Here is an 11,170-nt window from a genome sequence, read left to right on the forward strand (position 1 = left end):
TTTTAATCCATTACTTTCAAAGTTCAAATCTATCCCCCTTGTCTTTGGTGTAAAAAATTACTTACTTAAATCAAAATTGAAAAAAAGTTGAAGGGTTAAATTAAATATAAGTTTAATTTTCTTGGTTCTAAAGTGTTTTTCATGTGTTTCCTTGTACTTTTTCCTCTTCCATTAAGCAATATATATAAAGTTGTGCTATCCATACACCTATTTTTATTTTACACATACTTTTTTTAATTTTCAGGCATCGGATCGAATGAATTGAAGAAGATCAATGACAAAAAATTAACAAGAGTGTGTAAGAGATAAAAATAGGTGTGTAAATAGCACTATCATATATGTATATAGGAGGCATTTGAGGGAAGGGATCCCCATTTTTTTTAAATGGGGAGTAGTTGTGGGACCCACACCACATCAAACTTCAATGATCCGAACCTATTTTTCAAGTTGGACCTCATAGATCATCCTTACAAAATATTAGACAAATCGAAAATATTTGAGACAACTTGAGTTCAAAGAAGTTGACAAACATTTTGTTCTATAAGAAACAATGAAATTTCACCGACATAATTATATAGGCAAATGGTTTTGAATTAAAATCCATTTTTGCATGGATGATCTATAAATCGAGACTTACAAAATTGATGGTTCAAATCGTTGAAATTTGACGTGGAAGAGGCCTTACAACTAGTCTCCATTTTTACCTAAAATTAAGAATCCCTTTGGATAAAGGTCCCGTATGTATATGTAAAAACTCATAGCTTCAATTCAATGGTAGATTACTTACTTTCTTGGGGAAAAAATGCTAGAGTACTTCCTTTCATACACACAACAACACTATTTGTTTTCCCTTTCGAACTTTAGACCTTTTTTGTACTAATAATGTGACATCCCACATCGCCCAGGGGAGTGATCCTTAAATGTATATTCTCATCCCTACCTTGCACGAGGCCTTTTGGGAGCTCACTGGCTTCGGGTTCCATGGGAACTCTGAAGTTAAGTGAGTAGTGCGCGAGAGCAATCCCATGATGGGTGACCCACTGGGAAGTTGCTCGTGAGTTCCCAAAAACAAAACCGTGAGGGAATGGTAAGCCCAAAGCGGACAATATCGTTCTACGGTGGTGGAGCGGGCCCGAGAAGTGATCCGCCCCAGGCGGGGATGTGACAATTTGGTATCAGAGCCTAACCCTGGTCGTGGTGTGCCGACGAGGACGTCGGGCCCCTAAAGGGGGTGGATTGTGACATCCCACATCGTCCAGGGGAGTGATCCTTAAATGTACATTCTCATCCCTACCTTGCATAAGGTCTTTTGGGAGCTCATTGGCTTCGGGTTCCATGGGAACTCCGAAGTTAAGCGAGTAGCGCGCGAGAGCAATCCCATGATGGGTGACCCACTGGGAAGTTGCTCGTGAGTTTCCGAGCACAAAACTGTGAGGGAATGGTAAGCCCAAAGCGGACAATATCGTGCTACGGTGATGGAGCGGGCCCGGGAAGTGATCCGCCCCGAGCGGGGATGTGACAAATAACAACAAAAAAACATATAGATTTAATTAGGACTTGTTTAATAAGTGTTTTTAAATAACTGAAAGTGCTTTTAGAGAAAATGAAAGTGCTTTTAGAGGATTAACTTGCATTTTTACTAAAGATTGGCTTAAAAAATATTTTCTCTACAAGCGTTTTTAAAAGTGCTTTCAGTCATTTAAAAGCACTTATCAAACAAACCATTAAATTTAATCAAATTTGTTAGAGTAAAATTCAAATTTTAATTTTTTTTCGTAAGTTAGATAAATTTAAAGTAGAATATATATCGCTTGTATAAAAAAATAATAAAAAGCAATTGCCATTACTAGACACTAAAGTTAGTATCATAACTATTTTCTGGCCAATAAGTAGTTCCATACTTGAGTGATATGATGTAGAGGTGGTAAATCAACTTATTAGGTTGTTAATGGGTAGCCATTAAGACCCATTTAATTTGATTTCATTTTACCAATCTCACATCTATGTTATGGTGATATCAAATTAAACGAGTCTTAATAGGCATTCTTTTTAGGGGGAAAAAAAACACTAAATCATTCTTTTTTGGTTGTGGTGGTATTCCTAAATATTAGCATATCATAAATTTAACTTGCATTTGGTTCAATATCCTAGTGGATAAAATGTTATATTTCTATTCATCGGCTCCGTCTTTGAAACTTCCCTCACCTATATACTAATCTGATAGTTTCAAATCCTCCCACTTTCTTAATAAAATAATAATAATAATTTTTTAAAACATATCTTCTTAACAAAAAGAAGAATAGAGTTTTAACGAAACACTTCTAGTAAAAACATATGGGACAACATATGAAAAGAAAAGTATTTGGCCTTCTTTATCAACTTTTCAATTTACAAGGAAACCTTGTTTAACTTAGAAATGCTTGATTTGGAAATATTGTACATGATTAGTTAACCAGTAATTATTTTCCTTCGAAAGCATGCGTAACCGATTATTGATTAACTACAACCTTCTTTTTACTTTGTAATTTATTTGGATAATTTGGCAAATTTAAAATTTAGGTGGTGTTAGACGTGAGAATTAGAGGCCACCACAGAGGGATTTTCAAGTAAACAAGAAGATGTTCATATCTTAACCAAAAAGCAAGGAAAGCACAGACGTTCCATCCATATGATTAATCTTGCTGAACCCTTTTGATAAAGCCCTAACACCCTCTTATTATATTCATATAACATTAATCCCTCTCTAGCTTACCCCATGTTCATTCTCTTAAGCTAAATTAACAGCTATGTCTGTGTTCCACTCTTTTAATATCCTACTTCTTTCGAGATTGATATAATGGTTAAGTCTTATTTTCTTTCGTATTCAACTTAATTGAGATACTCCGAGTGTTTTCCGCATGTTGTTTATTCAAGTAAGGTTGAGACCGTTCTTAACACATGGACTACTCTATACATTAGAACAAATCTGAGTTAGTCATGGTTCCTTTTGGTTATCCACACTGTAAACTTAATTGTACGTACAAGATTAACAAGTAACTGTCGTACGTTAAATTGTTTTACCAAAAATTTCATACTTCCAAAACACTCGTAATAGACACCAAAGTTATATTACATCTTGGTTCTTTTGGGTATTGATTCATCTTTAATCATAAGGTGTCCTCTTCTTTGGACTTGTAAATGACGTTAGAGATTCAATTAAAAATCTCTTGATTAACTTTAAGTTTAGGTTTATGTATCCAACACCCAGATGGATCCACACACAAATAATAGTAAATATATAGATATAGTTGATGTGTATATCTATCTTGTCTTGTAGGAATTATAAAAAATCTTAATTGCACCTAATATGGTGATGGTATCATCCAAATTAATATTTATCCAAGCATGGTCACATCAGTTTGAAACAATTAAATAACTTTTATTCAAACAAATAAAGTAAAACTAAATTCGATGTGAATTTTTTTTCTTAAATATAATATCCATTATATTTCATCATCAAAATATAGGTAGAGGATTATGACTGTTCAACCTCAGTTAATTGTTATGATATTAGGGAATCACAAACGGCTCCATATTTATGTGTTAAAAGGAAGATGCCATGCATGCATGCACTGATAAACAACTAACAAGAGAGAATACATGCAGTGGGTGGGAAGGTAAAAGTCGTAAACAATTTTGTGCTGAACCGAAAGTGAGATTATAATTGGGATTAGTGGGTAGGTTAAAGGGGAATTAAATGGAAAAAAACGAAGATTATGGGGCAGATAATGGGTGTAGTTAGCAGACAGTGTGAGCCCGTGGGTGGGTGCATGTTGTGTTCCTGCGAGCTGTTCGTGATGCTTCTCTATAATCCACATGTATATAGATATATGTATATATTTATATGACTTTCGTTGTTGGTGGTGGTGTTGTTGGAAGTGGAACTTGTGAATGAAGTAGGTAGGAGGAGAGAAAGAAAGGGTATCATTTAAGGCAATTCATGTGGGGACACTCATGATTGGAACCCTAATCACCACCCCATATCACGGCTTAAATCTTCAACAAAAATAAGGGATTGATAATGAGGTCTTGTGTATTGTAGATGACTCCTACCCTAATTAAGTTCAATTTGCCACTTTAATAAAAAGTAATGTGTCATATGTAGCCTAACTTTATATATTTTTGTCAAAGAAGGTTTTTGCACTAGTAGGAAAAACTGTTTGCACGACAAAATTTTACGTGACAAAGAAAAATCCATCGTGGAAGGAAGCCTTGTGCAATGAAGAACATATCTTCGTCGTGCAAGGTTGGTAACGTTGCGCGACAGAGAACTCCGTCGCACAAAAATGTTTGCACGGCGAAAAAAAGATGTTCTTCGCGCAAAGCCAATTAGAAAACCGCAAGTGATTTTTTTTTTGGCGCGAAAATAAATGTGCGACGAAGATTTTCCCACTGAAGCTTTGCGCAACAAAGCACGTTCAGTTTTTGGGGTAGAGCATCCAACACATGGGAATCAAAGGAACACTTGCTCGATAAAGGCTTCATCGTGCAAGTTACAGTCAATTTTCAGTTAGTTTTGAGTCAGAGCATTCAGTATATGTGAATCAAGAGGAATCTACACTATATTTAGTGCGGGTCTTTGCGCGACAAATGGCGTTCAGTTTTAGGTCAGTGTATTTGGTGCAAGAGAATCAGAGAAATCAATACCGTATTTAGTGCAGAAGTTTGCACGACAAAGTCTTCGTCGCGCAAAGTCCCTAACCTTGTTATAAATATGTTCTTCTACTCTCCTTATTCTTCACAATTCGGTTCGGAAATGCTTACCAAGTCTACATATTATAATCAATTCGTTCCTTGATTGTTGGTACGATGGCCGACAGTGGTGCGGGTTCGTCAAAGACAACAGATGGCTAAGGTTCCAGAAAAGGTTTGCGTTATAAATTTTTCATTTTTTTTATAAATTCTTTATTTAGCTTAAGTATGATGAAAATATATTTTATGGATAGACAAGAAGAAATTTTATGTGGTACGGGTCCGACACACTTATGATCGCAACCGTTACTGAATCACTGATGACGAAGTAATAGGGTTGTGTAGTCAAAATAGGGCGCCAGCTTTTGGTCCGACATTGGAGCATTGGTGGGTACCAAATGTGCTGCGGATTGGGAGTCTTAGAGAGCCATCCCCGAGGAGCTAAAGATGCACATGATTGATGAGTTAGTTGTATGTGTTAATTTTATTAGTTAAATAATAATGTTTATTAAATATAATATAATAGTGAACTTTTAATTTATTAATTTTTGCATGAAAATCTAATTGGGACATTGACAAAAATGACCTAAATCTGATGAAGTCTATCGACAACATGTTCAAGTCACGTTTCCAAGAATGGAAGTTTGATAGTCAATGCACACAGTAAGAACCACAACTACCAGCGGATGAGTAGAATAGGGTTTTTTATTTTAATTTTATTGCTTATTTAATAATTGGATATGAATTCTAAGTTTTTTTAGTATGAAGAGTTTAATTAAATATGTACTTAATGTTTAAGATTAAGAAAATCAATGCATTTTAATAAATATGTATATTAATTAATTATGCACAAATGGTATAATGAAATAAGTTCTTGATTTATTAAGTATTTATGTGGTTTGAAATTTTTGAAGAGTGAATGAAAAAATTAATTTTTTTTTTTTTGAAAAAAGAACATTGAAAAAAAAAAAAAAAAAAGTAATGCGCAACGAACTAGTTCGTTGCACAATGTGCTATAAAAACGCCACAAACTGTAGTTGGATGGCGCCCAATGTTTTGCACGACGATGCGTCGCACAAAGGCTTTCATTTACTGAAATTAACCAGAATACAAGAAGGCAGAAGTTGCAAAACAATTGCATTGCAGCAGCCGCCTTCTCCTGGAAATATTTCCTTCAGCCATCGAGATTGTCGTTAGTCTTAGAGGTATCATTTTTCTTAACTAACTTATTTAATTTTCATTCATTTAAATTGTGTTGTATGTAGTTTATAGGTGTTGTGAGTTTATGTATTTGTATGCAAACATTTTTGTATGGATGTACAAAAAATGGTTTGCAATGTTCATATGAGCTTAGTTTCTCGTTTGAGAATTAGTTGGATTTCACAAATGGATGTGAAAGCATGATTGTGGTCCAATTAATTCTTGAATTGTCCAAAAATTTTGGACAATTTGAGAATACACAGTTACATGTTATATTTTGCGGTTCACACATTAGAGTTTGAACGTGGGAAATGTGGTAGCATCTCTTTGCGTTCTTCGGGTGCATCGTAGTTTTTTGTATCTACGTCGTGCACTTGAAGAACTGCAGAGAGATGTTGCCAAAATTTTCCCACGATCAAACTCTAATGTGTTGGGACCGTAAATTACAGCACATAGCTATGCATTCTTGAATAAGATAGGACCCATACCGAAGGCATGATGTGGCATGTCATAATTAAAGGTGTTGTAACCCTTGTAAATTTTTTTTGTTTGTAGGTGAAATGGACAAACAATGGATACATAATCCTAACATATGTGTTGATGATTATTTGGATGGAATAAATCAGTTCATCGATTTTGTAATTGCAAACAACTGCAGTTCAACTCAAATTCAGTGTCCTTGTAAAAAGTGTAACAACTTAGTGATTGAATATTTTGAAATTGTTCGATACCATTTAGTAAAAAATGGGATGATGGAAACCTATACTACATGGAATCATCATGAAGAACAAATGCAATATGCTTCATCCTCCCACATTACCCAAGAAGTGGATATAGTTGAATTTGTTATAGACCTAAATGACCAAATTATGGACATTATCAATAATACTTTTCCAACCGCTAATTCGAATACGAATGAGGAAGTAGAAGATGACGTCCCTCCTACCATTGACAGTGAAGCATTCGAAAAATATGAAAAACTATTAAAAAGTGCCAAGCAAGAATTATACCCCCGTTAGGGAGGATTTTAGGTGTTCACGGCCATTATTGAGTTGATGCATGGCAAAATAAAGTTTAGTATGTCGAACCAGTGTTTTGATTACTTTTTGGGGGTTTTCAAGAGGATGCTTCCAAAGGACAATTGCCTTCCTAAAGATTATAAAAGTGCAAAGAAGATGCTGAGTGGTCTTGGATTGGGACATGAAAAAATTCACGTGTTTAAAAATAATTGCATTTTGTTCTACAAAGAGAATACAGCGTTGGATAAATGCCTTGTATGTAATGAGTCGCGATTTAAAATGACCTCTCAGAATAGAAGAATGAAGATTCCACAAAAAATTATGCGTTATCTCCCATTAATGCACACTGCAAGTGACATGAGGTGGCATAAGGACAGACGAGTGGATGACGATGTTATAAGACATCCTGCAGATGGAGAGGCCTAGAAAGAGTTTGATCGGCTGTACCCCAATTTTACACGTGAGCCCCAAAACGTTAGATTAGAACTTGTGACAGACGGGTTTAATCCGTTCAGGGTTCTAAACCAAAACAATAGCATTTGGCCAATCTTCGCAATTTCGTATAATTTACCACCTTGGAAATGCATGAAAAAATATATATATGATGATGACATTGATAACCGAAGATCTGGGCATGTTTATTGATGTGTACTTACAACCGTTGGTCGATGAACTAAAAGAATTATGGAAAAACGATGTTCCAACATACGATAAATCTATAGGAAAGATGTTCACTTTGAGAGAAATCGTGATGTGGACTATAAACAATTTTCCTGCATATGCTATGATCTATGGGTGGTGCACTAAGGGCATTACGCATACCCAGTTTGCAAAGAGAACACAACATCTAGCTGGCACGTAAGAAAAGTTTGTTACCTAAGGCATCGTAGATGGTTGTCGTGGGACCATGAGTGGCGTCAAAACGAGATAGCCTTCTTTAACGGCACAGAGTTTCTGCCAAGACCTAGAGAATGGTCCAGCGATGAAATTTTGGCTCAGGTGAATTGGTTGGATTTTGCTCCGTTGGGCAAATCTGTAAATAGGACAAGACCAGACACACATCTAAACTGGACACACAAGACGAGGTTGTTCAAGCTCCTATACTGGCCTAAATTACAATTGAGACACAACATCGATGTAATGCATGTTGAGAAAAATGCGTTTGATACACTGGTTGGAACTATACTAGACATCGAGGGAAAAACGAAGGACAGAATAAAAACTCGAATCGATCTAGAAAAAATGGGCATTAGGCCAGGTTTATGGAAGATGAGGGACTGAGACATAGCCAGAAAGAAGCTCACACCATTTTCGGTGAAACCGGATAAAAGGAAAGAGTTTTTGCAATTTCTATCTTATATAAAGTTTCCAAATGGATATGCTTTAAACATCGGCCATTGTGCAAACGTGGATGGAGGCAAATTTTTCGGCCTTAAGAGTCATGATTGTCATGTCATACTTCAACGCCTTCTCTTAGCAGGAATTCAACACCTCTTGCCCGAAGACGTGGTGAACTCGATTATGTTGTTGGCGAGATATTTTCTCAATTAACTGCAAAATCTTTGCACAAGTTTGATGTTAAATAGTTGTGCAATGATATTATTGAAGTGTTATGCAAGTTTGAACAAATATTTCCTCCAGCTTTCTTCACAAGCATGATCCACGTGATGATTCACTTGCCAAATGAGGCACTGATAGCCGGACCGGTAAGCTATTAATGGATGTATCTGATATAAAGGTATATAATCGCCATAAATACGTTAGTTCGTAATGTATGCATGATTTGACTAATTTTATACGATATTTTGTTTATTGATGCAGACTACTGGGTGAATTAAAAAAGAGTGTACAGAAGCCCCAAATGATCAATCATGGAGGCATAGATCGCATTTGAGTCGCTTACATTTTGTGCAATGTACCTACAAGACGTTGAGACTACTTTCAACCGACAACAACGTAATAATGACAGTGGTGTGAGAAGTGAAAAACTTTATCTTTTTGCCCAAATTGCACGACCCTTTGGTGAACCAATCAAAGAGGAGTCGTTTGACAAAATGGACATGGACGTAGCACATTGGTTTGTACTTAACAATTGTGACAAGACAATTACCTACCTAGATGAGCATGAAGAGTTGATGATCAGGAACATCCTTCACATTTATATGCCAAAAAGCATCGTGAATTGTTTCCTCGATGGTTTCGTGAAAATATAAGTTGTTCGTGTTTTGGGTTATTTGCATAATGGTAAATGTTAAACTAAAACAACAACTTTTTCTCATCTATTTAGGTGAAGGAAATGAAATCACCCGCTTACATTGAAGAATTGTACAACTTAGCTATTGGGCCCCTAAGTGCAGAATTGTACTTCGGTTGTCACGTAAATGGCATCAAGTTTTTGGTAGCTGATCAGGATGACAAGCTTAGTACGCAAAATAGTGGGGTACATGTCCTGGGTGTAGGTGACATTGCAAACATTGATTTCTATGGAAAATTGACAAGTGTTGTGCAATTACTTTACAAAGACCGGTGTCAAGTTATCTTGTTTAAGTGTCATTGGTTTGATACAAACCCACGTAGAGTTGTAGGTGTTAAGCGAGATGATGGTTTGCTATTGGTCAACATTAACAGATGTTGGTATAACGATGGCCCTTACATTTTGGCAACGATGGCCAAACAAATTTTCTATATAGATGACCCTAAGGGCTGGAGGGGATGGAAAGTAGTACAGAAGATTGAGCATAGAGGGTTGTGTGATATTTCGGACCAAGATTTGGCTGCCAATCACGATTATGGTGACGTTGCTAACCAACAATTGAAGACTTCAACGGAACTTGGTGCATATACACTACAGGATATAACTATTGTACAAGAACCGTATCAAGTAGTAAGAGGTCCTAAAATCGAAATATCAATCGACTCCATTATGATTGACCTCGGGGATCTATCTATCACGATACAATGCACCTGATCGCGCAAACAACGATGTTGACATGCCTACAGACGAGGATGAATGGAAGTCAGAATCTAACGATAGTGATGATCTTTATTCTAGTTCAGACAAGGATTAATGAAAAATTGTGATGTAAATGTAATGATATTTATTTAATAGTATTTATTTTGTATATAAACAAAAGTTTCCTTTAAGTCGTACAAGTCACTATAGGTGACTCCGACTTATATGCTAGCCATGATTGATGAGATATGGATAAGTCGTACAGGTCACTATAGGTGACTCCGACTTATATGCTAGCCATGATTGATGAGATATGGATAAGTTGTACATGTCATTTTAGATGACTTTGACTGATATATCACTTTGTATTGATTAAGTTCATTTGGCCTACTTATTAATGTATGGTGGAGTTGATGGCAAACCGTGGTCTTGGTCATTTCTGAGTATGGTTTGGATATATGTATATATGTTGTACTGTCCTATAGAAAACGATAAGGGAATTACAGTGAGGGGTTATTACTGTTAGAAAGGTAATAATTTTGGGAAGCTTGGTTTTACTGCTCACTCACACTTTCTGTTTTGTACCCCTTCAGGTTTTAACTGCTGAGTTCGTATCGACGAGGATATATAGCTAATCTTAGTATTGGTGGCTACTTTTAAGGGTATGATTCTTACCCACACTACTGTACCTTACTTATGCTTTGACATCGCGTGCGAAATGGGTTCGCTCCCACTTGTAGCGCACTCTGGTACTTAGACACTTTTAGATTCAAATTTATTCACTTTTTATATACTATCACATTTTATGGCTTCGTTACCTTCCAGGTGTCGACCAACACAGCTCGATTCAGGGTCCAAGTGGACTTTCTGGGTCGGGGTGTGTCAGTTTTGTTCTATTTGTTGTAAGCTTCATTTTGGTACCAATTTCATGAATTTTGGTTGAAAAACGAGTGAGAAACGAAGGTTTGAAGTTTTTCCGGTTTTCCGGCGATGGCGACAGCACCGGAGGTGTGCCGGAGAAGATGACGGAATATTCCGTCAGTTTAGACAGAATATTCTTAACGGCGTTAGGAATCTGTTAGTTTTAACGGAATATTCCTGACGGCGTTAACTGAAGCCGTCAGTGTGCCTGGCACGTGGCCGCGCGTGGCCGGCGCGTGAGACGTCGAAAAATTATTTTAAAAATTTGGGGATGTTCGTGAGGTTGAGTAGATCATGTTGGTGTATTCATACACCCCATTTGAGCATTGTATGAGAAGTTATTACC

Source organism: Pyrus communis, chromosome 16 (genome assembly GCF_041283825.1).
Source record: "Pyrus communis isolate YQ-2024b chromosome 16, ASM4128382v1, whole genome shotgun sequence".
NCBI lineage: Eukaryota > Viridiplantae > Streptophyta > Magnoliopsida > Rosales > Rosaceae > Pyrus > Pyrus communis.